This window comes from Varroa jacobsoni, unplaced genomic scaffold, assembly GCF_002532875.2.
Source record: "Varroa jacobsoni isolate VJ856 unplaced genomic scaffold, vjacob_1.0 scaffold_723, whole genome shotgun sequence".
Lineage (NCBI taxonomy): Eukaryota > Metazoa > Arthropoda > Arachnida > Mesostigmata > Varroidae > Varroa > Varroa jacobsoni.
In genome coordinates, this window is record NW_019213625.1 from 11,133 (window position 1) to 39,000 (window position 27,868).

The 27,868-nt window shown below is 43.5% G+C and overlaps 1 long non-coding RNA gene across 1 annotated transcript in view; it reads right to left on the reverse strand.

The window, feature by feature from the left end:
* Positions 1-5,031: 5,031 nt before the first annotated feature.
* LOC147753132 (uncharacterized) overlaps positions 5,032-27,868 on the reverse strand; it is a 37,792-nt gene continuing 14,955 nt past the window's right edge. Inside the window, exon 3 of the long non-coding RNA XR_015312101.1 lies at positions 5,032-5,219. This is a non-coding gene — a long non-coding RNA (uncharacterized LOC147753132). The remainder of the gene's footprint in view (positions 5,220-27,868) is intronic.

Genomic DNA, 27,868 nt, shown 5'->3' on the forward strand with positions numbered 1-27,868 from the left:
TTTTAATATATTTCCTTAAGTGTTTAGTGGTCTTCTTCATGCTATGGAGAAAAACGATGCAATACTAGATTGCACAATACTAGAGAGTATTAAGCGCTGAAACCACTCAGTATCAATACTCTCTATAGCCCGGACATTGTCTATGGCACGCTATACATCACAACCCCTTAATACAAGTACTAGAAACATGTTCGACAATTTACTGTATAGTCAACGATTTACATTGAAGAAATTCGGTAGGGGGCGACGGAAACGCAAATGTTACGCTTAATCAGATATTCTAGCGTATATATATATATATATATATATATATATATATATATATATAATATATACAGTGATTGTATTAATATGGAGGTGTCGTTTAATAAAAATTTCGTTGATACGCACAGTAGTAGCGCATCAACGGTACGCGACGAACTTCTACGAGAGTCTATGGATGTTCCAAATGAATCAAGCCACCCGTATAGCTACATAAACATCTATTAGCTTGTTAGTTAGCAAGCAAGCACAGCTCAGAGGTCAATACGAGTGCCTCTTCTACAGAATCAACTTCCATCGCTTGGGTAACTTATTTTGTTTCAGAAAAATAGAATTAAATATATCTTTATTTTGCTGGCAGAGTTAATCGGATTGCTGAAAGTAATTAGATTCTATCTAGTACATGCACCGATTGAGGGTTTTCTTGCCCGAAACCCACCGTCACTCATCGCTATCTAATGGTTACTGCCCATTTTAGATGTATTACACATAGCTGTACATTATATTAGCTTTTTTCTATTTCGCCAAGCGTTCCTGCATGCTATGCACCCATATAGTCTATAACAACATTATCTTTATGGGCTGTTTTTTCTAAGGCTGTATCCTAATTATATTCGGTGCGTCCAAGCAAGCATGTGTACGAGCTAATTGGACCTTGCTCGGTGCACGATAATCTGGATCGCATGAATCGGACCATCGTATTTCTGTAGCAAGGTTTTTCTTTGACAAGTTCCCTTGCAGAAGCTCGCGACCTTTGAAGCATGGTACCTTGCCCCAAATGGTCTACGGGCAAATAAATAGCAATGGTCAATCTTTAAGCCAGCCCGTAAAACAAGTCGATATCATCGTATTGACGAGTCTAGGTAATCAGGCGGGGCACATTTACGTTCAGACGCGTAGGTTTTAGTGAACCGCTCGCCTACTAACTATCCCCGAATCACTATATATTTATATACTAACCTTCCACGAGAAGATGGGCAAGAAGTTGCGTTTGTCTACACGATATTCGCTGATCTATACCTGAATCAGTTAAGTGTCTCCGATGCCTATCTACCATATTTGATCAACATGTATTCACTTTCTCTGTATTTTAGAATCAATAGAAAAGTATATGCCTTTCAACTGTCGGCCTTGCAAATCCTTTGTAACTTATATATGGGCAATGAAGGGTCCACCTGAAAAGAGCATTGCACTTGTCACATTTTTCGTGCTCTGAAGAAACTTGAAACGGTTTGGTGTTATAATTTGGAACAAACTGCTCGTTGCATTGTTTTTGCGACGGCCACGTCTACCATCGGACTGTCATTTTGGGAGGCCTTATCGCCTGCGTTGAACGTGCACCTAGGCGCGTTGGAACGAATATATGACGACATATATATTCATATTATATCTACAACGTTCCTTCGAGGCGAGAACGCCTGCCATCCAGCACCAATAAACCGCCTCCCCTATTTCTATGTCCTATATCTGCGTAACCTAACCTCTCTATTAAGTTAAATAGATTTGGCTACGAGCCGAAGTTGCTCGGCCCAGCCGAACCCGTCGATATTGAGAGCGAATATTCTGCTATTGCTGCTAAAGCGACGCCCGCCTCCAGAAAGAAGCTGTGTGAGATGTCCCTCATGGAAAAGAGCGGGATACGACCCAGCCCGAAGGAGGATTTGCGAACGCTTGCTTTTAATTTCCTTTCCTTAGTCGTCCAACGAAAAAAAAGTAGGGAGCTGGTCCCGGAAGAGAGAAAAGGGAAGGGTCTCCTTCCGTCAACCTTCAGCGGGGATTTCTGCTTCGGAAGTTGTTGCTGTAGCAGCAGCTGCCATTGTGAAAGACTAACACGCTATTCAGTGCCTGACAGAGGTCGCCCGAACCCAGCGAAAGCGGTTCAGAAATCAAATTAGCCGTAATCCACACTCATTGGAAATTGTCATTTAGACAAGATTTAGATTTGGCCAAAGATTCCGGTTTACAGCGGACGCGTATAGAATAAGGAATGATAACTGTAGGAAAAATGGCATTGGAATGGAGGTCATCTATAGTGAGCGTAAGTGCGAACCATTTTATACGACGTAACATTTTGTCTCATAATATTTCTATATTACGAGCGTTGCTTTGTACAGATATTGATGGAATTAACAACAGCGAAGGATTGGCAACGAGCCTTTTAAGTAGCACAACTGGTCAGTATTTTTATTAATTATCGTGTTTATTTTTGCAAAAATTGTGCAAAGACGCCCAACGTTTTCAACGTCGATATTGTCGTAATGCATAACAAAGCTTGGGGCATCATGGAACCTCTTCTAAACATTCGCCGAGGCGCCGATTATAATTATAGCACTGAAATTGTTGGCACAATAACAAACTAGGACAAATTGTTAAGCTCAACAGCGCTGAATTAGTCCTCTCAACGGCTTGCGCGGTAGACGCACATTTCCGCATATAGCGTTTTCGCAATTTTTAAGTTAGTCTTTTTTGTAACGCAGAAGTTGTCGATACAAGATCTTCATTTAAGAGTCATGGTTGAGCATGGCATGAACTATTTTTTGTCACAAGAGATGATTCTTGTCTGTCTAATAAAAAATATGGTGTTCCCAATCGACAAGAAATAACACTGTTTGAGTTCAATGATTCTCGTAGGGTTTCTTTGATTAGCTAACACCATTACATTATTTCTATATAGGGCAGTTTTGCAAAGTGAAACTTACTATATGTTGTGAAACGTTAGTTACGGTACGCACGAGCTCCATCAAACGCCTCTGGCGAATGAAAGAAAAACATGCTATGACCCTACCAGCATGTTAGCATAGTCTCACTTATCGGTCTGTGAGGGCGTTGAACATAGTGTAATTTATAAAAGTATAAAGATCCTAGTCGGCCAATGCGGTGGCAGCGGCAACAAGAGTGGCAGCACTTAGAGAAAATGGATAGTGCTTGTACAGATGATTATGAATAGATTAATCGTGTTTTCTGCTTTCGCATTGCCCCTCCTGTTTGGCTCGGCCATCGCTGCTGTAGCCCTTCCACCGTTACCTTCTATCTCACTTTCGCAATGACGATGAGCTAAAATTAATTAGCATCAGATCAAGCGCACGCAATGGGATAGCTCTTCTCTGCGCCAACAGCCACCCTTATCCACGATCTTCGACTTAACAAGAGACGACGAAGCGGTGGCAATGGCAGCGATCTGTTTTTTCTGACGCAACGTAGAGTTTTTGTTGTCTATAGCTCCAACTACGTTGCCTACGAAGTAAAAACAGTTATCATATATAGATATAGACACACGACAGGGATTACGAGTCCGGCCCGCGTGTCACCAGTACGACGTCTGTGTTTGATAGTACCTCTGCGCAAAAGCACTACGACCAACACTCGCCTGGAAGGGGACAAGAAACTGAGAGATCGACGGGTCGTCTATTCCCGCATCTGACAAATCTCTACCGCTATTTTTTATTAAATTTGATTTAGGTACGCTATACAGAATTGACTTAACAAGAAACAGAACTATTATAAGTAAGATAAGAGGTAATTTTACCTATCTTTCATTTAGTCTTGCTTGAACGTGCTGCCCTTACGGTTTTTTACTGGCTGATCCGTTGAGATTAGTGCGTGTTGATCAATCCCAATGTGCTATTCCATACATCATAACGACGAGACAGCAAACGTCATCTACCGCTAACACAGCTGGGATGCAGCCAGTAAAGGGGCGTAAAAAATGAGGAAATGCATTTTGTTAGGGCAGGTCATTCGCCGGACCGATCTCCAAGGGGCAAAGATGATAAATGGCTCGAGGACATTTAGGCTCCAGAAACGGCGAACATATAGGCTGGCCAGCCGAAAACCACATGGAAGTCGTGAAAGCGTTCGCTATTTGTCGAATTTATCTCTATCGCTATTATTTGCTTTTTATCGCGCCCTAGGAGGGCAGTCACGTATAGCGAGGCGCAGTAAACGATGACTGTAGATGCACTACTAAACCCATTTATTGAGAGAAAAAAGCCATGCGTTCGAATACCAGTTATACATTTTTTAAATTGCCCTCTTGAATTTTTTGCGATTCGGTTATACTTCATTTACCTATGACTACGATATATCCTGCCCGTTCATTTAAAGCGATGCACTTTTAGTCATATTTAGTATGTAAACAGGATTTTCTTGCCTGCAGATGCATATCACTACTAGTATACAGGGGGCAAATGTCACCCAATATGGCCAAATATGAATGGTCGCGAGTGGACCTTCAGGAAAAAGTTCCACACAAATTCACAATTGATTTCTAAGAAGCTATATAATTATATACATATAGCAATGACGTTTTTCTGAATAGTTTAGCTGCCTTTAACCTGGTAATTGCGGGTCGACGATTTGGAAATTGTACGCGTTTAATATAGGTAACAATAAGATCTCCGACGTCATACATCCTAATTCGAGACGCGATATTTGCCACGGTTTAACAGAAATTGCCCTCTAGAAAATGCTTTTGATCTTTCAACGTAATTATAAACAGCATACTTCGAACCTGTTCAGTTTAACCCCGAAAAAAAAACTAATTTATTCGTAACAGCTGTACGATAATAAGAACATCTTTAAAGATTCACTGTAGAGACGACTATTTTTGACATAATTTTATATTTCTGTTTTTTTTTTTCCGTTTAATTAACGTGTTTCTCCGCTGCGATAAGGAATCGCTATATGACAACAATATTTTTATACGTTTGTGGTGCTATTCGAGCCATTCAGCTTCTTACTATATCTGTAATTGCTATTAAGGACATTTTGTGGCTGGTGGTGAAGGGAAAAAGGCTTCCTCGTGTATAATTAGCCTTGTTACGACCTATAGACACCGTAATATTGCTCGCGAATCGATGAAAGCAGCTAATACTAAATATATTTATTATTACACTCACTTGTAATACGCTGGAAAGTTTGTGCTATTTAGTACGACTTACGCCATGCATGAGTATTATCTGAAATAATACAAACATAATTTTTCTATTATTTAACTTATAATATAGTACTACACTCAAACCGGTATCACTGTGCCATATTAACCAATCTCGAATCAAATAAACGATCTCATAGATTTCAGTCTACCTACTTGTACTTACTGCCATGTAGTGCCATCCAGCGTTAGATAAGCTAGCCCTGGGTTTATCTGGCAGTTGAGTCCATCTATTATCACACTGACTGTCTACCCAAAATTTCACAGATCATATCAGGTCATAAATACTATGTTGCAACACGAACTGCAATTCAAATCTATTAAGCTGCTCTAGATACCAATTTGAACAACCCGCCCACTCTGCACCACTTACGAACTGTGCTATAACGATACGCCTAACTCGACGTGAATTAGATATAATAAAAATACCGCTGCGAGTTGTAAGACTCCAGGGGCTCTTATGTTTTCCGACGTCATCTTGCCCTTAGCTCACGCCCCTGAATTACTGCCTGGGCAGGTTGCTTCTCACTGCTGATAGCACTTACATAACCCAGAGAGGTTTTCGCCGAGATAAAGCTGTCCGACTTCGTCCTTGACGATACCGCTTTTCTCTATGTCGAGATTCATATAATGGCGAACGTACCGTATTGATATCTCGCATTTAATTAATAATCACAAGGTAGAGTGCATAATGTACGCTGGCGTATGTTTCGGTCTCTTTTGCATCAGAACTTCCAACAAAGCGTCTCGCCTGACAAAGCACAGATAATCGTATTCTATTTTTCGTTTACAGAATACGACGGATTAGTTTTAAAAACATCTGCACATTGCCTTAGGAGGCCATGATCAAATTCGAGATTCATGCGACGTCTACGTTCGCTTATCGTATATTTCATCATTATCATATATTTATCGTTATACAAAAAAACGTCGTTGTTTTTAGACCAGGTAAGTAGTTGAAGAAAAAGCAGCGGGAGGTATATAGAATATCCAAGGGCATATTGACTATGGCATGTTCCTTAGAAACGACTGCAGCACACAATACGTCATGGATATTTTCAGCCGACTATCAAATTCTGGATTGGTCATTACGTGCTGGTAGTCAAATAAACGTGTGCACACCTTGAAGATGATTTTTGCACCAATCAAATAGCGGAAGCTCCACCGGCTCTAAGCGACGAGAGCAACGACTAATCAGGAGGGGATGCCCTCTTCCGCCCGCTATTCACTAGTCATCCACAGGAAACGCATTACACGATCCGCTTCCGGCCCTTGACCTCGCGTCGAACGCCTCGTCCTTCTCGTGCATTATTCTGTGTACGTTCAACATTAACGCCTAGAACACTGCATGTGAGTTTTTTTTTATACTACTATAGATTTTTAGATAGAGGCAACGGCAAAAAAATAATCTATGGCATCTTGTTCTGTAGCTGATCTAGACGCAAGTAAGCTTTGTCCAGCAACAAAACCGATATGCTTCACTGTGATCATTCCCTAGTTCATTTTTTACACCCATCGAGCCTTTAGGCTTAAGGTCGCCATCTACTGGTACCTTTTGAATTTCGCTAGCTTTCAAATATGATTCTTTAGGATGCGATAAACATGCATATTCAGAAATATATTCTGCGATCATTAGTTTTCATGGCTTGAATGGCATAATCTTATAATCTTTTCGAACAAGCAGAGAGATTCCTCTGTCCAGTTTCTAGGTCCATTCCAATAGTGTGTCAGTCTGCCTAGGTTGTGGCTGATTTTCTGTTTCAGCGTAGGCATAACATGACATACTGGTCTATATATGGCAGCGGCTTACACCGCACATCAAAATAATCTATCCGCCATTACGAACATAAATAATGATTCTCGAAATCCAGGGCCGATTCGAGGCCCTTGTTCAAGCGACCAACTAGCTAGCTAGTCGGCGAACCACCGGCAAAAGGACCTTCGTTTGCAGGACTGTTCTGGCGCGCCTGGATAGAAGGAACAATTTGCGGAAGAGTTTCCTGAACTTTTCCTCAGAATGAGCAATAGCGCAAAGACCATCACCGGACGGAACGGGCAACGGCAGAAAATCGATCGGTATTGCTGAAGCCGAGCGCCGACGGCGAAGGAGCGGTAGCAGCAGCGGGGCGGACAGGCGAACGACGTTTTTAAAGCTTCCTCTGCTGCTTCATGAGTTCTAGGAGGCACGAACTCAGTAAAGCGCTGAAAAAATACAGGTAAAATAATGAGAAGAAAAGAACGGTTTCAACGAAGTCGGAGGAGAATTGAAGAAGGCAAACAAAGGAAACGCTCCGCACCACTGATAACACCCACCGGGCGGTCGTTGATCGAAGAATAGCAATATTAAATTGACGTTGACGGACATCGTGCATTGCACGTAAAATGCACTATAAAGGGCGAGAGAAAATACTATCCATAGGGAAGCATTGGTACAAATATAACACATACGCACTTATAGAAGACAATTGTAAAGTCATACACTGCAGTCAACATATTAAAAAATACGAGTTAGGTGTACATTTTTTATCGATTAACAATAGATATAAGTGCGCTACCAGAAAATCATACATGATTCGTATGTTGAATCACGACCTAACTACATTTAATAATAGTAACAGTGATAACGATAAGTATATTGTTTCAATAATGACCAGTGGAGATACCTTTTTGCTGCGATCATAATCACTCACTTACATTTCACTATATTGGAAGTACAAGTTACTGACACGTAACGAACTATTGCTTGTTCAGCGACAAAAACAGTCGGAACGTCTACAACTGCGTTCGCTACCAAGGAACTTGATTCACGAATGATCGAGAAGTACGGGTACTCCAGCTAAAAATTTTAAATTGTCTCACTCCTTTCTTATGGGATGTAACAATTAAAAGAACTAGTACATCGAATGATGGATGAGGTGAGCACGTCAAAGCAATTGCAACGAAAAGTTCATTATACAGCCGAACTTAGCATGAACTTCAATTGTTCCTAGCATTTTCCCACATGTAATATACATACGACATATGTAATACCCAAACGGGCAAAAGATTAGGTGGCGGCTTGTATTTATTTAAAAAACATCTAAACAATGTTTCCTTGGACTACTACACAGTGAGTAACGATAGGACACCAGGCAAACTCACGCATAATCGCTATGAATGGCATAATTGATTTAAATCCGTACTCTCTGTAGTACAGACGGAGATTTCCTGTCTAGATCCTGGAAAGCTGTGCGAATTCGGATTAAAGTTGCATAGACCTATCAGCTTAGGCCCAAGATTTTTCGACTGGTTGATTCTAGTCAAACCATCCCCCTAATTCTCATTCTGAACCAACCAATATCAGCTGACATAAAAAAAAATTCGGAGTCTTCCGACCCTCGAAACTCTGCGCCTCTTTCAATAGCATTAGCATTGTTTTCGGTAACGACACTAGACGTAGCTTTCCTTGCCTGAGAATTATAAATAACTGTCAATTCTATGAAATCTGGGAGTTATGAGAAGATAATCACACATGCGGAATATCGTATTGATTTTAAAAGAAACTGTTGTCAAATGGTCGTGATCACGTGGCCACTTTCTGGTGTGACAAAGCTTTGCACCTGTCCAACTGAATCCGTTTTCTCTAATGCTTGAATTTTTGTTTGGGTTACAGGAGACGAGGCGTAGAGCCCAGCCATGATGGCGGCACCTCAGGCGTGTTTAGTAGGTCGAAATCTTTTGGCCACTATTTTAGCGCTTTTGCTAGGGATGACCATTTGTCTGCCTACTGACACCGTCACAACAGGCCCCAACGAAGAAGAATCTGGACTGCACAAAAGAGGTTAGACAGGAGACATACGACGTAGTAGAGACAGAAGTATCAACATTAACACTCGTATTAACTCAAAACGAACCACTAGATAATATAGGCAAAGATCTTTATTCAAACTATAACTAGTTGATTCTGAAACACGTAATCAGCGCCACATGTTGATTTTCATTACGTATTCGTATGATTATACCAATATTTGTGACACTGCAATTATAAATAGATGCTCGCAAACATCAGCCTCCGCGAGAAAACGTTCATATATAGAGAGGAACTACACCTGCAATTTCTTAGTAAGGAGTGGTTTGAGCGAGCGGTGGGTCACGCCGCTAGCCGCTGGCGTCCTTTTCTGTGACTGTACTGAAGTCCGTCTTCGTCCTGTTTACGTCTGCTAATACTTTATTCATTGAGTAATAGAGGTTAGGCTGTTTAAGAGTTTACTATTACTACTTTATCTGTGTTTTTTGTTTCCGCTCAATGTCTGTGCCGCAGGGGCAAAAAAAACGAGGAGGCACACGATAACGACCAACGCGATCTATTAGTGGCTCAATTCGCTTGAAGCCGCCCATCAACTGAATAAATCACAAATTTGTGCGTAACATTACTGCCCGTCGCCCCTTCTAGAGGCTTCTAGTGCCGCCTTTTTATAGCCACCAGGAGGAAATGAACTATTGATCGCTGTTTGTACTGTGAGAGATTTTCCCCAGGGGTACTATGGAATATAAAGAAGGCTAGTCATATTCGTAATAGCAGTAACAACTAGTGATAGTAGCGGCTATTAACTGGTAGATGGCATGTCCCATGAGTTGCACAATGTTTAGCCACGTGCTGCTGTGAGCTGTGGCGATAATTTAGGGGGGTTCAATAAAAAATCTGAGCGTCTCACAACGGTTCTTTGATCATATTAATACTGTATTCGTCGCTAAAAATGAGATCAAATAGAACAATTAGGATTTACAGAAATGTATTATATGTCCCACTTGCTAATCGCATAATAAAATCAGTGCGTATAATTACCCTGGTCGATCTAATTTTATCAGGTTGTTACTCGTCGGATCCGTCGCCGCTACTAAATGCACCCCTGTCCCGAGTCCTGTCGGGTCATGTGAATGCTGTCTGAGCTGGTAATGCGCAATAGATGCATAAAAGTCAACACGTTTCCATGTCCATTAGTAAATCAAGCTGCCGTATTTGTACTCGCTAGCGTGCCTCTCTGCTACCGTATCCGAATAAGAGCACCCAAATGTCGATGGGTGGCGTATGCAGTCTGCGATACTGCTTTCCTGTAACAGCCTTGCTGAACTGGACGAACCTCTAACCGTCTGAAATCTAAGTCTTTTGGTCTCCGTGGCACCTGGTGATGCCATATTACCAAATGGTGCCGACAAAAGCCCCGTTGTCTGATAACGTTCATACAATTCAAGCCAGCGCTTTTGCCATCAAAAGGGAAACTCATGATGCCCTTAGCGGCCTGTCAAGCAAGCCGAGCCTACGGGTTGCTCAACCAAGTCCAAACCCTAAGCCACGTCAGGTATTCCCACTGTACAGCTACGGCACAGTTAGAGCAAGCACCTGCTTTGCCTGTTCACAACGTAACGGTCAACGTATCTAGCAACAACCCAGCCTATGGCCCAAAGGCTGGTCGAGCACCCTCGTCCACTGCCGTCGACAGGAAAAATGTATGGTTTCTCTTTGCTCCCATGCCAACATCATCGACGTCTTACTATCGCTACTGCTTCTGCGAAAGAGGGAAAACGAAACGCCTTACGAGGACCTGTCTGAGGAATTCCTGCCCCCCCAAGAGTCGTAGTGAGGTGGTGAGAACTCGCACAAAGGCATCCTCTGCGACGCCAAACGGTGCATAGCGTTAGGCACTGCGATGATTTACGTCTACAACTACTATCTGTTGGTTAGAAGCGTGGTCCCGGTGCTAACGAAAACTGGTGGCGCGAGCGATGGCACCACGTCTTGAATTCCCTTTTCCCACCAATCCGCTTATTCTAAGGAACGCTGTAATGTTTTTCGGTTAGATGAAAAGGCGTCTGAGGAATCGAGAGGGTGAGGCCGCGTTAAGGGTTACTCGAGCTGTCTCGAGGGCGACGACGACGAAGAAGACGTTTTGTCTGGTATCGCTTTGCTTGCGGTTAGAGGGGTGACGAAAGGAACGGTAGCGACAACCGCTGCGTATCACAATTTCAGTAGAAGAAACGCCAGCGATGCTAAGCGAGCGACGATATTCGAATGAACTGACAAAATGCCCTTTGACAGTGTTCTGCTCCAACTATCTGGGAATCCGTCGACATGGAATACGATGCTACGAGTACGAAAGCGGGAAAATAAAAATATACTCTTAATTTTTTTGCTAGCTTCAGAAATAGCTCAGAACCTGAGACAGCAGGTAAAACCCAAAAAGTAAATGTTTCGATATTTAGATCCAGAACCGCATTTAAGCGTTCCGTCAGACGGCTGACTTCAGAGTGTATCGACGCCTGTACAAAATCGGGCCTCATTATAACGGATAGCGAGAGGGAACAAGGGCCGAGTAATGAGAATGATGAACATGAAAAATCACAGTCAGTCTAACAGCAGAACCGATTAGCGTGGGCGATGCACCAATTCACCGCATTATTTACGTGTAAATAGCATATTTCATTGTCGACTGCTTGGTGAAGATGGGTTTGTTACGAAATGTTTACTATTGCTAGGCGGCCTTCTGCTTCATTGGCTGTCACGTTTAGGTTGCGAGGGTAGAGGTCCTCTGTCAAACTCGACACATTGTACCAACAGACCGCAAGACATCACTCTCTTACGCCTTGGCATGCTTCTATCCTTGAGGTGTATACGTATATATATATGCAAAATTCTCTTGAAACAGCATATATTTGAAGCGTCTTAGAGATTTCGCCAGTGGAACTAAAAAGCGATACATTTGTCTGATATGCAAATGTAATGCTTTCACTCTTGGGATGGTTCTCTTGAGGGCTCTCACAAGATCTACATCCGACTGTCTCAGTATACATAATACCACTGAGCTCCTGTTCTACACAAGAAAATTACACGAGACCTATTGAGAAATATGCCGACGCCAACCTTCCTTTCCGTGCGGACACCAACATACTCTTTAAGATGAGCGTCGTGCAAAGGGAAAACCTTAAATATGTCAGTTCAGGTTTGACCTATCTAGAGAAAATAGGCCAGACTGCAAAGCGTTTAATCTATAACAATACTTGTTTTGCTCGAGAGACGAAAAGCTTCCAAGTTTGAATATAACTTATATATATATATATATATGATAGTCTATCCTGTGATGACATGAATTCATTTAGATTGGTTTATTTTGACTACAATTTAATTACTCTTATCGGGTAAGTTATAAAAGAGATATGAAACGATTTGACACCGCGCGAGGCAACAAGGCTCAAACGATCTTATTGATTCGTCCATACAAAAATACAGGAAAACTTTAACCGCAAAGTGTTGTGTTAAACACATATAATTCCGTTTACACTTGCTATAATTGATGCGTAATCTCATCATTTTGAATTTACTATCGCCGGCAAACGGCCGGGGTGCGCTTATTTGGACTTCTGCGTCAGTTCGATGACTCAAGTTGATTCTCGATCATTGGCTGCACCCGTAAATGTTATGGCTGCAAAAAGACAACAGGGCACGTAATAATATGGCTTCACCAGCCACAGTAGCGGCAGCCAAGAAAAGATGGCTTGTTCCTCTCGGCAGACGGACCGCTGGTTGGAGTGGCCTTGTTTTTCCACTGTCACCAGGCGTCTCTCTCGCCGTCTGTCCTGCCTTCTTTCTTCGTCCTGCTCTTCGCCAGGGACAAAGAAGCAACATTCAGCAAAATCCTAACGGTTCTAAGCCGCTTGCTTCCTGTCTGTGCCAGTCTGCTGGGAAGATTTCGTTTCGGGTTGGGAGGATCTCAGAGACATTCCAATCTCTTTCTTGTCCGGCCGAGTGCTTCCACCTCAGACAAGCCCAATTCGCTTGGGCCTGGGTAGAATGCCCCTTTAACATTTCGACCGTTTGCTCCGGCCATCTCCCCATTGGCGACGTGGCTTGTCCGCTGTCTTCCCGAGAGTCAACGAGGAGTCAACGAGGAACCGACGGCGCGGAGAGCATCAGTGTAGCTCCGATTCCTCAATCCTGCAGCTATCCAGTCGCTATTTCGCTGCTGCCGTTTGTGTTAGCTGTTGGCAGAGTCAAAACACTCGAGCAGCCACCAGTGCTTCGGCCGGGCACCAAATTAATACTCTCTCGCTGCACGCCCTTTACTCATCCGCTGGTTCTCCGGGACACGAAGAATACCGAAGGGGGAATGGAACTGAGGAGAGGGCGGGATAGTGCAAGTAGGCACCCTTAAAGGAGCTCGTCGGGGGGAGAGAGAGAGAGAGAGGTCGCCTGGGCGACTCACCCTATGCCTGGGGTAACTGGCTCTTGTGGAATGCTGCTAGCCGCTCATCCGGCCGCCCGTCGCCCGCCAAACTCCATACTTTTAACCCCTCTGCCAAATCTCTGCCTGGCATAGCAGCGACCAAATAGCAGAGACCATCGAATGCGAATTTGTCCTGACCGTTCCCTGGTGAAAATTCGCTTGCTGCCGGCGAAAGAGCGCCGAAGGACAAACCGTCTAACCACCCACCTAGAAGCAAGGACAAACTGCTGCTGGTCCTTTGGAGAGTGATGTATATACATATGTCTTGGAAAGAATGAAAACGAAAACACTTAAGGGAAGTCAAAGGAAAAATTACGAGACGAACAAAGAAAAAGGTTGCTTAAACGGACAGGCAAAAGAGGATTTTCCCCGAAGAGGAATATGAGTTCGGATGGTTGATATAGCCACGTGTGTGATTACTGCAGAAGGAATTCCATTGATAGTACCGTACGCGTGTAGCCAAGACAAAGCTCTGCAGCAGTCAATGCGTATCAATTTGAAACAGACAAGTCGACACAAGCTAACAAGTGGCCCAATATAAGAACGAAAGATTCTGTGAACGAGCTAGTTATTAAAATCCATCCATATTCACTAGCGTTTCTAGGGACGAATATCTATGATCTGACATAGATTGCTAGCCAGTTCACCGTTCTTACCGGGGCCATTTAAAAGCACCAACATTTTGGTCTCTCTCTCTCTCTCTCTCTCTCTCTCTCTCTCTCTCTCTCTCGATGAGTGGAAAATGAATGAGACATGTTTAACCCAAATATGGTATTACACCAACGATATGAGCTGTCTCAAAGCATAATAAATTAATAAAAAAAAAAAGCCGATATAGCCCTGTTGTTTTGCGATACTTTCCTTACAGTTTCTCGCTTCGGAGGCTATGTATTCCCTTTTTCCCATTATCGAAATTTCGCATCATTTCTCAAGTCGTCACCGCCGCTGCCATCGTTCGGCAAAATTAGTTATAAGAAGCCACTAGAAAATGCATGCAAGCAGACGACAGCGCGACTGGCAGGTGAATGGTTCCCCGGACATGTGGGAGAGCCTAGCATGTCGGCCTGTGCCTGGTTGGCTCCTTACATAACGACGGTGATTTCATTATTAACTAACCCGTACGGTAATGGCAGTCGTCGTAATAGAAGTAGAAATCCTCGTAGCAGCGGTGTGTGATAATAACGGCGGTGGTAGTTCAATTGAGTGGCAGAATAATTGAGTGGAACTCATACAGTCACAGTAGCAGTGAGGTAGGCCAACGTGGCTTGTAGCATACAGCTGATTGGTCCAACAAGGTTTCGTCGAAACGGACCTGCACGCGCTTACCTATCTTCCTTCCTCGTTGAGCAGCCGCTCACTAGCCATTGCCCCGCGCCCCCTAAACCTTGTCGTCGAACCCCCCTTCCCCCAATCTTGTGTTTTCTTCGCGGTCATATGTACGATAAGATCTTACCGTCTTTGCCTATGTCGCGTTCATAAGTGTAGTAGGCAGCACGAATGCGACTCCTTTTTTTGTTACTGGCCAACGGCAATAATAGCGGCAGCCGACAGGGACTATATAGCCACTAGATGGAGTGGGTATACGGAGCAGAACACGACATACCCTGTTAGGGTGCCTGAGCAGGCTTTTTGGTGAACCCTCGTCCACAGAGCAGCTAGGGACTGTATTTTGCCCGGGCCTTTGTGTTACGTCTGGCTGAAGCCTTCGTGCACTTTCTGTCTGCATCTATTTGCTTGTGCCCTACATTGTGGAAGCTAACGGCGCTGTAGCAGTTGAGTAGGTGCAGTGTGAGCGCAGTCGAGCGCGCAGCTAAGTGTCAGCAAAAGCTAGCAATGCAGAGAAAGCAGCAGCAGTCTACCCCCCCCCCCCCTCGCTTCATGGCAGAAACCCGGCAGTGAAGTAGTAGCAGTAACCTCACTTCAGTCTCTGCTGGTTCACACCCGAAAGGGCGCAAAGAAGGAGAAGAAGTAGCTTATCTAAGAACTCAACTCGTGGCCGCAGATCCCACGTTTCCACGTCGCGTGTCCTCTTGGCCGTGAGTGGTCCTGCCAGGTTCTATAAGAGGTCCGTTTAGCATACCCCCATGCGACTCTTCGCAAAGTCGCAGCAACAGCCGTGGCGGGGGCCACTCTTTTCGTCGCCTCAGCCAGCCACGGAGGTGGCAGCCCAGGAGCAGCAAACGAGCGCAACCCAGCCTTTACTACATGAATATGACTCACTGAAGCCTGAACCCTGGCCTAGGGCTTCACAGCGCCGTGGGAGTAAACCTTACCATTTATGATAAACTCTTTCGTCGCGTTGTCACATAGAGACTGATTAACGCAAATTCTTCTCTATTTACGCTCTCTCTGTTAAATCAGTGTGTTTCAGCGGAGATTATGCCTAAGACCTATCGTAGAGTAAATGCATTGTTGTCGACGAAACAACTCCACAATGATAACAAAGGGTCACTGTGCTGCCTATCTGTGCGAAGAAATACAGTGTGAGCGTTAATGCACCGCTAAAAAAGCAGTTCCCTTTTACTGGGTTTCCATATGTGTACGTATAGTACTTTTATCGCTTACCGCGAGCGCATGTGTCCAGCTATCGCACTATGTAACTACGTTAGACATTATTTTCTTGGCCTGATTGTTGACTGATCGATGACCCCAATCACAGCATCAGCCACTTGTGCTGTCGCTGTAATATAATCGCTAATCTTATCGTCGTGCCGATTAGGTAGATATTCGCCTCTCACCCGGGTGTCCGGCCATTCTGGCCATCACTGGGCCATCAAATGGCCCAGTGATGCTATTCAGCGGTCGCCACTGGCGCGGTCACATTTGAATTATCCAGTTGTTCGAGATCGAGCAGTTTGTGGTCTTTCTAGCTTCAAGACAATATCATGATAATTGTTCTGACTATCGTGGTATATTTTACATAGTCAATTACACGTGATAGAGAGCTATGCTGAATCAGCAACTTCATCGGTGAGTGAACGTCGTCGGCCAACGACAATACAGATGTTGTCGAACGACCGCAAGTCTGTCAATCTATTGCAACTGCCGTAGGGCTGAATATTATCATAGCTACTGGCCTAGAAGCAGCCATGTCGTAACAATAAAGTTGTTTTTACTTGCAGTACACTTCGAAAGACGCGTTCATCGCACGGTTGGTTCGAATGTCCTAACGAGCGTATGCCTGTTATACGCGTTTAGCACTACTGACCAGCAAACTGCGGGGAGCGGGAAGTCTTGCCGGCGGTAAGCAAGCAAATAACAAAGTATGTCTTGCCGTGCCTCTAGCGCACCTTGTGCCAGTACTCGCCTCATGGGAAGGTCATACATATGAGATCACAGGGGTCGGGGCTCCGGCGAACCAGGAAACAATTAACTGGCTAACTAGTCGCGAGCGAGACCCGATGAGTTTGTAAGATGGCTGCAGACACAACGTTTCTACCACGACGCGCTAACAGCGAACGAAGCGCCAAATGTATTGGTGGCGTAGTAGCGCAATGCGAGAAAGATCAACTCGACCTGGACGAAGCCAGAATGATTCCTATCAAACTGCATGGTAAAGGCGGGCGTGTACCAATAGGTGGTCCTAACCGGCAACAGTGGCCATTATCCGAATAGTGGTATTTATCTCGCTTATTCTGATATACAAGATATGGTTGCTTCTGATCTAATATCATCTATCATGTTAAATTAGAAGTAGTCTCCAGAACTGAACGCTGGACGTCAGTCCTGAAGGACACTTTCCATGTTTTAAAATGAAGTCATATTTATAGGATTTTTTTAGCCGCCGATCTTGCCCTGTGAACAGAAAATAGTGAATAGAAATAGAAACTATCTACAGAAACACACGATCTAGCTTCGCTACCCGATCGGTCTAACTGCTGTACCAAAGAATTCGGTTATTTTATGTTACTCTACCTCGCTTACTATAAACGGAATATACAAAAAAAGTAAAAGCACAAACATTATGGAAGACCACCGACGAACAGGGCTCCAATATATAATTTACATCAACCTATAATATACCACTATTCTCATACTCAGCTTAATTTCTGCGTAATAATATCATGTGTAGATAGAAAAAAACTAAGGATTTAGAATAATCACTTGTAATAGGTTTCGCCTTATGAGACCCATTTGAGCTTAATCGGAAATCGAAGCAGAATTACAAAGACTGCTTGTCTGCGGCGATGTTCGTAGGCTATCTATTCGGTATCTGTGGTAGGTCCAGATAAGTGATATTCTCAGGTTTGTATTTGGTAGCAGCAGCATACACAAACCTTCCTTTGTGAGCTCTTTCTTATGGCATTACTGCGGCCAGCGTCGCCAACTCCTTACGCTGTTTTAAGTTGCCGCCAGGCCTGCACTTGGATCCCTTTCGGAAGAGAAAAAGTTGGTTATTCTCTGTTTCTCGTCGTGTCGTACGACCCCTTTCAGGCTATGTTCGCTCCGCTTGCTTTTCAGTCTGCTCCATTGTGTTCTGTTTTTCTGATCTGCCCGTCTGACAGTATGTCTGATGCTGCCTGCTGCAGACTGTTCTGGTTCAGGCAAGGAAGCGCTGACCGATAGTCCCTCGAGGACCAACACGGCTAGCGACGGGCTTAGAGCGGCTGCGGCAGCACCGATCGGCAGGGAGCACCCGGAGCGACACGTAGCGGAGGACTATGTCGAGCCCCTGCACCGTTGAGGCGCGCGGCGGAGCTGCTGGTGCACTTAACTCACTGCAGCCGTGGTCGGAATCCACGGTCTGATCAGGGATTTGGGATGTACATAACCAGGGGTTAACACCTCCTGTGTTGACCTCTTGACCGGCGGGAGTGGCTTCCTCACCCGGAAGTATCTTGATCCGAGACCGTTGCTAGCATTGCCGCACAGGTTGTAACAACTGTGCATGTCAAGATCTCGTCCGATTCGGGCCAGGAGGGCAAGCAAACGAGCTAGCGACGAGGGCTGTCTATTAGCCTGACTCATGATGTTTCCCCGAGGGGTCTCATCTGTTGGTAGCAGTGTTTTCAGTCTGTCTCGGCAAAGTCCGAGCGACGGTTGTCAGCATGCACGAGGCTTTGGGATAATTTGAATGGTTAAAATGGAATGTGCAATCGGCCGCGTTGACAGCAGGCAGTACGTTGGCCTTGACGTAAGAATATGATGGCGCCTACCTCCTTAGGCCTGAAGTATGTGAGCTCCTAAGTTTCATCGACAGATAAACAGAAGAGAAATAATATTAGACAATGATAATACTAATCTTCTATGCTTCATCTCATGAAGCTATATCTTTTTAAACAACGATAAAGAAATAGCCGTGTGGAGTAAAGAATTACATACAGTACATCGCTGATGCACGAACTCTATACTTCATAGGTTGCTCATTTAACCTTGATAAAATAAAGTAGACAAAATTAAAATTGTTTAACTACCTATCGTATTCAATAGATCGATCGTCCAGCGGTTTAAAGCTTCCGTTTTGATTTCGAATTGGTACAAGTAAGGAGAGGGCGTACGCTTTAAAGTGACCATTTTGAGTTTTACTGAGGAATCGAATTTAGAGAGAAACTTCGTAACACTCCTGGAAAATGAAGTGTGTCACACTCACTCAGAATGAATTCGATAAGTAGGAAAATACAAATGATTTTAATGAGAAATTGTTGTTTTTGCTTCCGTGCCTTTCGCTTAGTGAGCGAAGACGTACAATGACAGACACATGCGTTTCATCATAATCTGCATGCCGTAATAATTCTGCGTTTGACTCCCTATTGTTAATTGGGAACCAGTGTCAAGTTAGCCTCAAAACAGATGCACCTGACGTCATCTTTGCCATACACACGGTTTATAATTTTTTACTATTTCATTCTTTAGTTCTTTAAGCATGCTCTTGAGAAAAAAAACGCAGCAACTGCTTACTGTGCAGTAATCTTTACATACGTTTGTGTGGAGTAACGATCAGTGCATAGACATACATTCTGTTGTTCACAGAAATATGCTCCTTTGGGTTAGGGCTCTAATTGCTATAGTTTCCGTAAAGTGTACTTTTGCTTGCAATTTAAAGCAAGGTTTACGTTGTGTCGATCTCGTACCTCTTCTTAGAGAGTTTTTACACAAAAAGCATACTGGACACTTTAGTAGGTCATTAGGTATTGCTGGACCCCCTAGAATCACCGAAGACCACAAAACCTTGTTTTGGTCTTGTTAGTATTGTTGCGGAAAGATTATCAGTTTCGAGAGGAAATGGATTTGGCCCGACTCATGGACCCTGCTCAGCCCTCACAGCACTTTAATGACCTGCGACGTCATCCGCCCGCGGGTCGGCCCGAACCCGTGGTGACCAAGCGAAAGACCATCATGTTCGTTATGGCCGTTTTCTACTGCCCCGTAATGGGAAAAACAGAGAATTAGGCACCTATTTATAGGTCTTCCAGGACATCGGCTGCTGTTAGGGATAGACAACCAGTGCGAACCCGAAACGATGGCCAGGCAAGACAGGACCCAAAAAGACGATTCGATCCAATGGCTCATTACAGACCGTGGAAAGCTGGACTAACCCCCATTCCTGCAAGCGCAACACTAAGTCGCCATCTTCGGCGTGTATTAGGTCGTAACATCGACTGCAGTCAGCGATCATACGACAGAAAAATGATAGAAAGAGGCAGCCTTCGATGATTCTGCTAGACTCCAATCGAGATTCCAAAGCCTAGCTCGGCGTTTTCTTCGTGTACCAGATGGAGAAACTGATCCTTGATGTTATGCATAAACAATCAACAATTAGCACTCCGAACTAGCTCGTTCTAAGTTTACAGACAACTTTAGACATGCGTATCACTGGTTACGTACGTTTATGCCATACAAAAGTACTCTCTGATTGAATATGATTAGCATTTCGTTGCGTGGTACTTTTTTTTCAAGAGCTGAATCCTTTCAATAACATTATGTCTGTTTAAGGCAGTGCGGTAACACCGTAGGCGAGACGATATTGGTTAGCGAAATTGATGTAGAACTACACTCAGACGAAGTTAGCCGGCAGACTACTGTTGTAAGAACCCACCAAAATGTTTTCGCTTACACTGACAATGCGCGCACAATTTCAAACAATAGCAAAGTATATACGTCATTGGAAAACAAAGGAAAGTTACGGCACAACAAGAAGTAGACCATAAATAGATTAAAAAAAACCGTAAAAAAATTATAGGGAAAAATGAGGAAGAACTTAAGGAAAAAATCGTTGCAAAATAAGTTACATCGAAAAAAAATATATCACAGAAGTATCTTCTTTTTCTCCAAGAGAGAGAAATAGGTCGAGCCAGTGAAAGTGCTATAACGTTATGTGAATGCCTTAGAATTTCCAACTATTTGAAGCGCCCTATATCAATACATAAACGTTTGTGGTACTTTTTTTCAATAAACTCTTAACTTATTTTGAGTAGTTTAATCACTGTCTGAGTATTATGCTCTTACAAGCCATTTCGGTGGAGATTGCAATTAAATAATTTTAGAACTAATTGAACTAGAATTATGATTGTTAGTATAAGTTAGAGTTATTATCTTTTAATATTTACGTATCTGTTCTAGCACATTGGTGCTCTAGCACATAGATAGCCATATACCAACCATTCGCGTTCCCATACGTAATTTTTCTATCTATGGCTTCTCGGAGTAAATCGATAGTGGGTTCTGCTTGTCCACAAGTTGCCATTTTTAGGGCATGGAAAGCCCCGTAATCACACGGTTCTAGATTGGAAGAGTAAGTGAGTTGAAACTAACGTTAGATGTTCCTCTGCCTAATTTAGAAAGAAATTCAGGTATAACGATGAGGTCTGGTATTACTGTCAAATAACTAGGCTGCGTGCTTTCGGTTGCCGTGACAACGACCCATGAGTTTTTTGAGAAACTTTAGGTAGCGGCCTGCATTATTGTTTCATTTTCAGCGAGTATCTCATAGTAACAGATGCCCTTGATGTCCATTGCAAGTGCTAATACCACCTTACGAGCGAACTTACTCGACACTATCACCAGACTCGGTTTCTCTCCGGTACGATGCCAGTCTCTCGCCTGGTCCTTTTCCGGCTGACGGCAGAAAATAAAATATGTCTCATCTATAGCGACCGTGTTTTCCAGACGGGTTTTCTTTATTGATTAAAGTTCCTCAAATTACATATGGTCAACTATAGCACATGCGTTTCTAATTAATCTGGAACAACAGAAAACCCATTTTATTTAGTTTTCGGATTTCCAGTATTTGGGTGACGATTCTGCAACAAGTTACGTGGCATGCGCCAGTTTTGACAAACGGAGCCATTGGACTCAAAGCCCTACCTCCGTGAGAGTCTCTTCGATTGAGAAAATGCGCTATTTTGTCCTACGTCTTTGTCTAAACGTTTGGTAACCTCTTCGCTAGTTTTTTTTTTCTTTATTTTCAACACTCAGTCCTTGAGGCACCATTCACATACTGTGCTTTCGCTTAAAGCTTCTTTGCCTAACATCTTCATTAATATTCGATGAACCTTCGCAGCGCTGCGGCCTTCAAGAAAAACAGACTTTACCATTAAGCGTTGGCTCTCGAGACTAACAGATGTTTCTTTTAATTAATTCATTCAGGAATAAACGTAATCGGTTTTACTCATGAGTTTTTATGAGACTGCGGTATTTACCAACCTTAATGTACTAGCAACGCGCAGTTAAAAAAGTCATTCGATTTTAAAGTCCGCTGGATTTACTTGGAATAGCTTAATATTCTTATGAACCTCAATATTAATAATGATACTAAGTATGATAGCTATCACGATTATGTGTTGCAGCAATTAAATTGCCATTAACAATGACTAGAGGCACCGCGTAGGATTAGTGAATCTAGACTTGGCATGTGGAAATGGTTTTTGCATCTGCCAGTTATCGCGTCTCTATGCCTCTTTTTACCCATTACTGTTTCCGTAATACATAACCTGCCTATCTGCAAGTCAAAGGGTCAGACTAGCCTTCCTTTCTCCCAGCTGCTCTCTCCTTTTCCTACAGTTTTTTTTGGCGTCTTTTTCCCAACCAGCTCCTTCATCAACACGACGACTACTACTTGGTAGTCGCTCTGTCTGCTCCCCTCAACAGCGACTCGCAGTGTTCCGTCTCCTGGTCGTTTCCTCCGGCCACTGTCTTTCGGGTCGCCTTCTGATTACTACAGTCGAGCGATTGCGGCTCGGACGAACGACCCGAGCGATAAAGCAGCTGACCCTTTCGGCTGTTTCGTCCCTGCCTGCCCTTCGTTCAATCGTTGCTGCCTGTTTTCGCTTACCGTACGAGGCAAGGCCCCGCATTCGCTTACTCTGTCGTATAAAGACGACGGACAGAGTTGGGGCTAGACGGCGACAGATAAAGTGAAGGTATGTGCGTGTCTTTGTGTACGAGGAGGAGAAAGAAGTGGTCGGCCGTTGTTGCGAACAGCCGAGAACGCCCCTGATTCTCTGTCCATGGTGGTTGTAGCAGTAGTAAAAGCAGTGTTGGGGGTAGCGCCGTCCGCCGTCCCAGTATAGCCCCTTTTAGAGCCTCAGAGAGCTGCAGAGCTCTGTACTACGAACGCAGTCGGGCTCCCGCTCTGCCTCTCGCATTCTCCCACGCGTTCCTTGTACGAAGAATCGGGAGTCGGCCGTGCTAGCAGCAGGGACACGAGGACAAGGAAGGCGTGCGCACGCGGGCGTTAACGAGCGTGTGACCACGTTGAAGTGCGGGTCACGTAGCAGAGCTCCCGCTGCCGCTTCGTTCCCATTGCCGTTATAAGCCCTCCATAGGAGACATGCTACTGTGAGCCTTAGAGTTCGTGCCAGCAGCCTCCGTAAGGTTCGGTTCGCGTCCGTCTTGTCATCCTTCTGCGTATTTACCGCAGCTGCGTTCGGCAGCAGGCGTTCTTTTGGTCCATCGGCCAGTCTCAGTAGACCAACTCGGCACAGCCATTCTATGTCTGGTCTCATGAAGCTAAGGCACACACGTCGAAGTCGCCTATCATTGACAAGAACAACAACGGCAACAACTGCGGCTATAACGATGAATACCATTAACTTGACGGATAGTCTAACGTACCACATTGCTACAGTAATACAACACATGGAGAAGGGGCAGAGCAGGAATAAACTCTGACCGGACTCTGAGAAATCAATCTGGGACTTTTCCCTTATAACCCAGGTCACAGTGCTGATACTCACTCGTCATAATAGCGTCAATGAAATGGTGTTTGGTGCAACCTGCGCGCTGTTCGCTACAGAATTAATCGATTACACGATCGCAAAGCTATAGATTGTTGTGCACACACGGTAGGAAACAAAAACGCGGCATTAATTTGAGCTGTAAGCTGTCCCTTTTCAAGCAGTCACAGATAGCTCATTATCATGGAGCTGTCGACCTTGGCTATCGGACTTAAATGGCTTGCTCGCTTTCGTTCATCAGGATCTCCGACACTTTGGCGATATTTAGCTTGCTAGAATCGTTTATGGAGTCTTCGGTTGGAAGTAGCCAGCCACCACATCTAATTTATGCACAAAATTGAAGAAATGTCAAAAGAGAATATTTTAATCGAGTTTTTCCCGGCAGAATTCATCCAAGAGCATTCCAGCTATTGGATACTCAAATCGACCAAGCGACCCGGGGCAAAAAATCTCAGTGTTCCAAAGCTATATGTCTCGGCGCCCGTTTCGGCTTCAACTGTATAACGCACTCGGAGCTTCTCGCCCTTCTTCCGCGCTTTGGATTAGGAAACATTATAGTAGTTTGAATTCTTTCTCAGCAGTAGAGCCTTTGAAGTTCATATAAATACTCATTATTCCCAGAGGGTCAATCTAATGTCTGTATATTTTCAGCGTACTATGCCAGGGTCCCTGATACGCATAGCGTACACATTGCCACTGTCAATATCTTTGAAAGTATGTGCTGATCATATAAAAGTATACGGATCTGTAAAGAGTTTACAACAAAAGTTTAGCAGCAAGCTTTGCTAGATATTTAGAAGTGGATCGAAAGATGATCTGTTGTTTTTAGTGCGCCGCTTTATAGTTCAAACGTAGAAATTCACAGGTAAAGGAAGTGCCGCAAAATCTCAAGCCCGAAAATGCAATTACATATCTCATCATTATGACTATTTTTTCGAAAATATTCAAAATGTCAGTTATGGTGGTCAGTATGCCCCACGCGACGTAACTTGCCAGCTAAATTTGGCGGACTTTTTCGATATACGATTCTGATTAGGTATCAATCGTTTCGTATAATACGTCAAATCAATAATGATCTACGCGGCGCTAGTGTCGAACCCAGCTCTAAACAAGAGAACAGGGAGCTTCTGAGAAAATCCTGAATAAATTTGCCATAAGGGTCGTATGTAAATACCAATGTTATAAATATTGATTCGGTTCAAGATTATTGATAAAATCACTTATCTGGATGGAGAAGAGATAACTGTTTATAGTCGAAAAGTTGTTTAATATTACCCATAGTACAATCAGCTAACGCTAAAGAGTATATATACATATATACACTCTCTAGCGTTATATTAAGAAAATTTATAACAATAACACCATGCATAAACGATCTTTTCCCATAAATGCTATTGCATGATTCCAGAGAATGAGCACCACTTATTAGTTCCATGTTGTGAACTTGTATCAAACATTTATAATTAAAAAAGAAGAAGCACTAGCTAGTTTGTAGCTACCTTTGCCGTCACTCAATCATCCATCGAATATTTCCATTATTCTACCAGTTGAATCCTTACATTTAGCTGTCTGAGGACAATACAAGATTATCTTAAAAATTAAAGCCATCAAGTCTGTTACGTGGAAAACCTCGAGTAGCAATGTACCGTAATGGCAGACATTGTCTTCCGAGAGGTCAAACGGTTATATCGGGAAGGTTAAATATGCTCGTAAGGCTTTTGGACTTGATTTGCTGTGTTGCTTCTTATAAATCATCTCAAGCTATTCTTCCTGAATTGTCATCACTTTGCGAGCGCATGAAGCGGATCCACGCGTAAAGGTAGCCACCGCTTTTTCCATCGGCAGGGTTTCTCTTGTCTGCGCTTGATGCGCGGTGGGAGATATAGGGGAGTACAGAGATGCTTCGACCGTGGCTACGACAGGTTCTTTGAGTTGCTGACAAACTAATTCGACAGTGATAGACGTTAGAAGAGAAAAAAAAAACAGAACTGTCAAAAGAGGTGGAACGGAGGAGGAACGTGCAATCAAACCTCGTTTCAACAGTAGCAGCTTCAAAAATGTCTGCATAGAAAGTAGCAGAAATAACAGCGGAAAAGGTCGCAGACAAGGACATGCTTCAACTCTGTATCATGCTTGCCTTTCGTAAATCGCCGATTTCGTAAATGAATCGCCGGTAAATTCGCGTCGACCACCGAAGCCAGCGTTGCCTTGACTGTTCTTCGCCTTCGTCAAAATTTGGAGAAACTTCAACTTTAGGAAAAACAACAGCGGAACTATGAGAAATACTATTACTGTTACTACCGCCGGTGCTGTTACCGCTGCACCAAAATCATGTTCTCATATTGCTATGATTTGGCTCGCTTTCCAGATCTGTTTTGGTGCTGTCTGCCGCTCGGTCATATTGCTTGCAGTTGAGTGTCTGCTGTCTGTCACATAGTCATCATTGTTCTCGGCTCCTATCTATAGCACAATGTAGCATCAAGAGTCGATGAGTAGGTAAGCATCCGGCTCTTGGAGTATTACCATCTTGGCCTGCTTCAAATAGAAGATGCTATTCTTTTTTTCCTATTCGTTGAGAGGGGACGCTTGTTGTTGCAGAATGTTCGCCTCGCGCGGTCGTCTGCTATCGACATAACAATATGGTACAAAAACAATTGAGCTAAGGAAAGCGCATCCGTCCATGCGACTGAGAAGGACAATGCTCGGACGATACGGACATAGCGGCACACACAAAAACAAGGCCACGTCGACATTCAGAGGGAATGCACGCGCAAAGAAAACCCGTGCAGAATAATAACCGGATGAATACAATTGCCACTATGGATAGAAACGACAGACAAGACAACTAATTTATTCGAGAACGTGTGGAAAACCCGAAATGCAAATTAACCGTATGACGAACGTAGTTTTGCCAGTGGTATAACAGTGAAGTTGCAGTGGCAAAATGGCAACAAAGATTCTCTCTTGATTATCAGCACCAATCAACCAATTCAGAATTAGGGAAACTGGCTACCGAAAATAATCATTTTGATTAGTTAGATAAATCTAGGACCCCGTTGAGAACAACATATCTGCTAAATGTTCCTCAACCAAAGGCCTCAAATAACGGCTCCTTTTTTGAATAAAATTAACTACGGCCCATGTTATATTTCCTTTTAGTTAAGGCAAAAGGGTAGATCTTCTCATACCTTTATTTGGATTGCCCCAGGGACGATCCTTAAAAATCCTTTGAATGAGATCGCATTTGACTCGTCGGCCAACTTAGCTGTTTACTTAGCAACTTAGCGGCAAACTGTCAGTGTTAATTCGCTATATATTAGCTAAGGCCAGCATGGTCGAGTTCGTATTATTTTTTGTCTATATTTCCCACGAGACTTTCTCGTATCGTCTAGCGCAATAGATTTTTTACTGCACCTGTCTAAATCTGGCTTGTTGCCTAAGTACTCGAATGATCCTAGGTGAAGGTATTTGCACATGTAACGTAAGTTTTTTTTAATTCTACAAGATTACACACAAGAATAATTTTCTACAGCCACCTTTATCAAAGTTATTTTATTCTGCATCCCCTGAATAGCACTTTATAATTATTATAACAATAATAATAATTATTATTATTATTATAATTCATAAGGAAACACTCTGAAAGCCATTTTAAAACAAACAAGGATCTTCACCGATGGACGACCGTGAGCATCGGCCAAGAAGGAAAGCAGAAGGACCTACTTAGGAGCGATCATCAATTAGGTTAATTCCAAAGCATTTAGCTACGTTAAGCTTCAAATGCACTATACGATTAAATAAATACGGTTAGCTGTGATAAACAACCAATTAAGCTTGAAAACTATTGCTCAGATAGATGTATACATGCACACGTTCCCTGTATGCTACGAAATGATGACCTTCTTTAGGCTCAAATGCCATCACTTCTTTTATCCCGGCCTTTAGACTATTTATGTGCACCTTGCGCCTGCATTATTTCAAAGGGAATGCGAGGCCTTGAGACGTAAAGCTGATTCAGAGTATTCCCCTTTCTGTTCAAGGCTGCTCCTCTCTTTTCTAACCGATTATAATTAATATTTCGCATAGCGAGTTAAATACGACTAGCAATGCTGCTTGATCGGCCAGCTGGCCAACCAACGTGGCAAGTGCCAATATGATAGACCTTTAGACAGACACTGCCAAAAAAAAGCAGAGGACAAAAGTATGCCGCCTGTCCCTATCGGCCAGTGGCGGTGTAACGT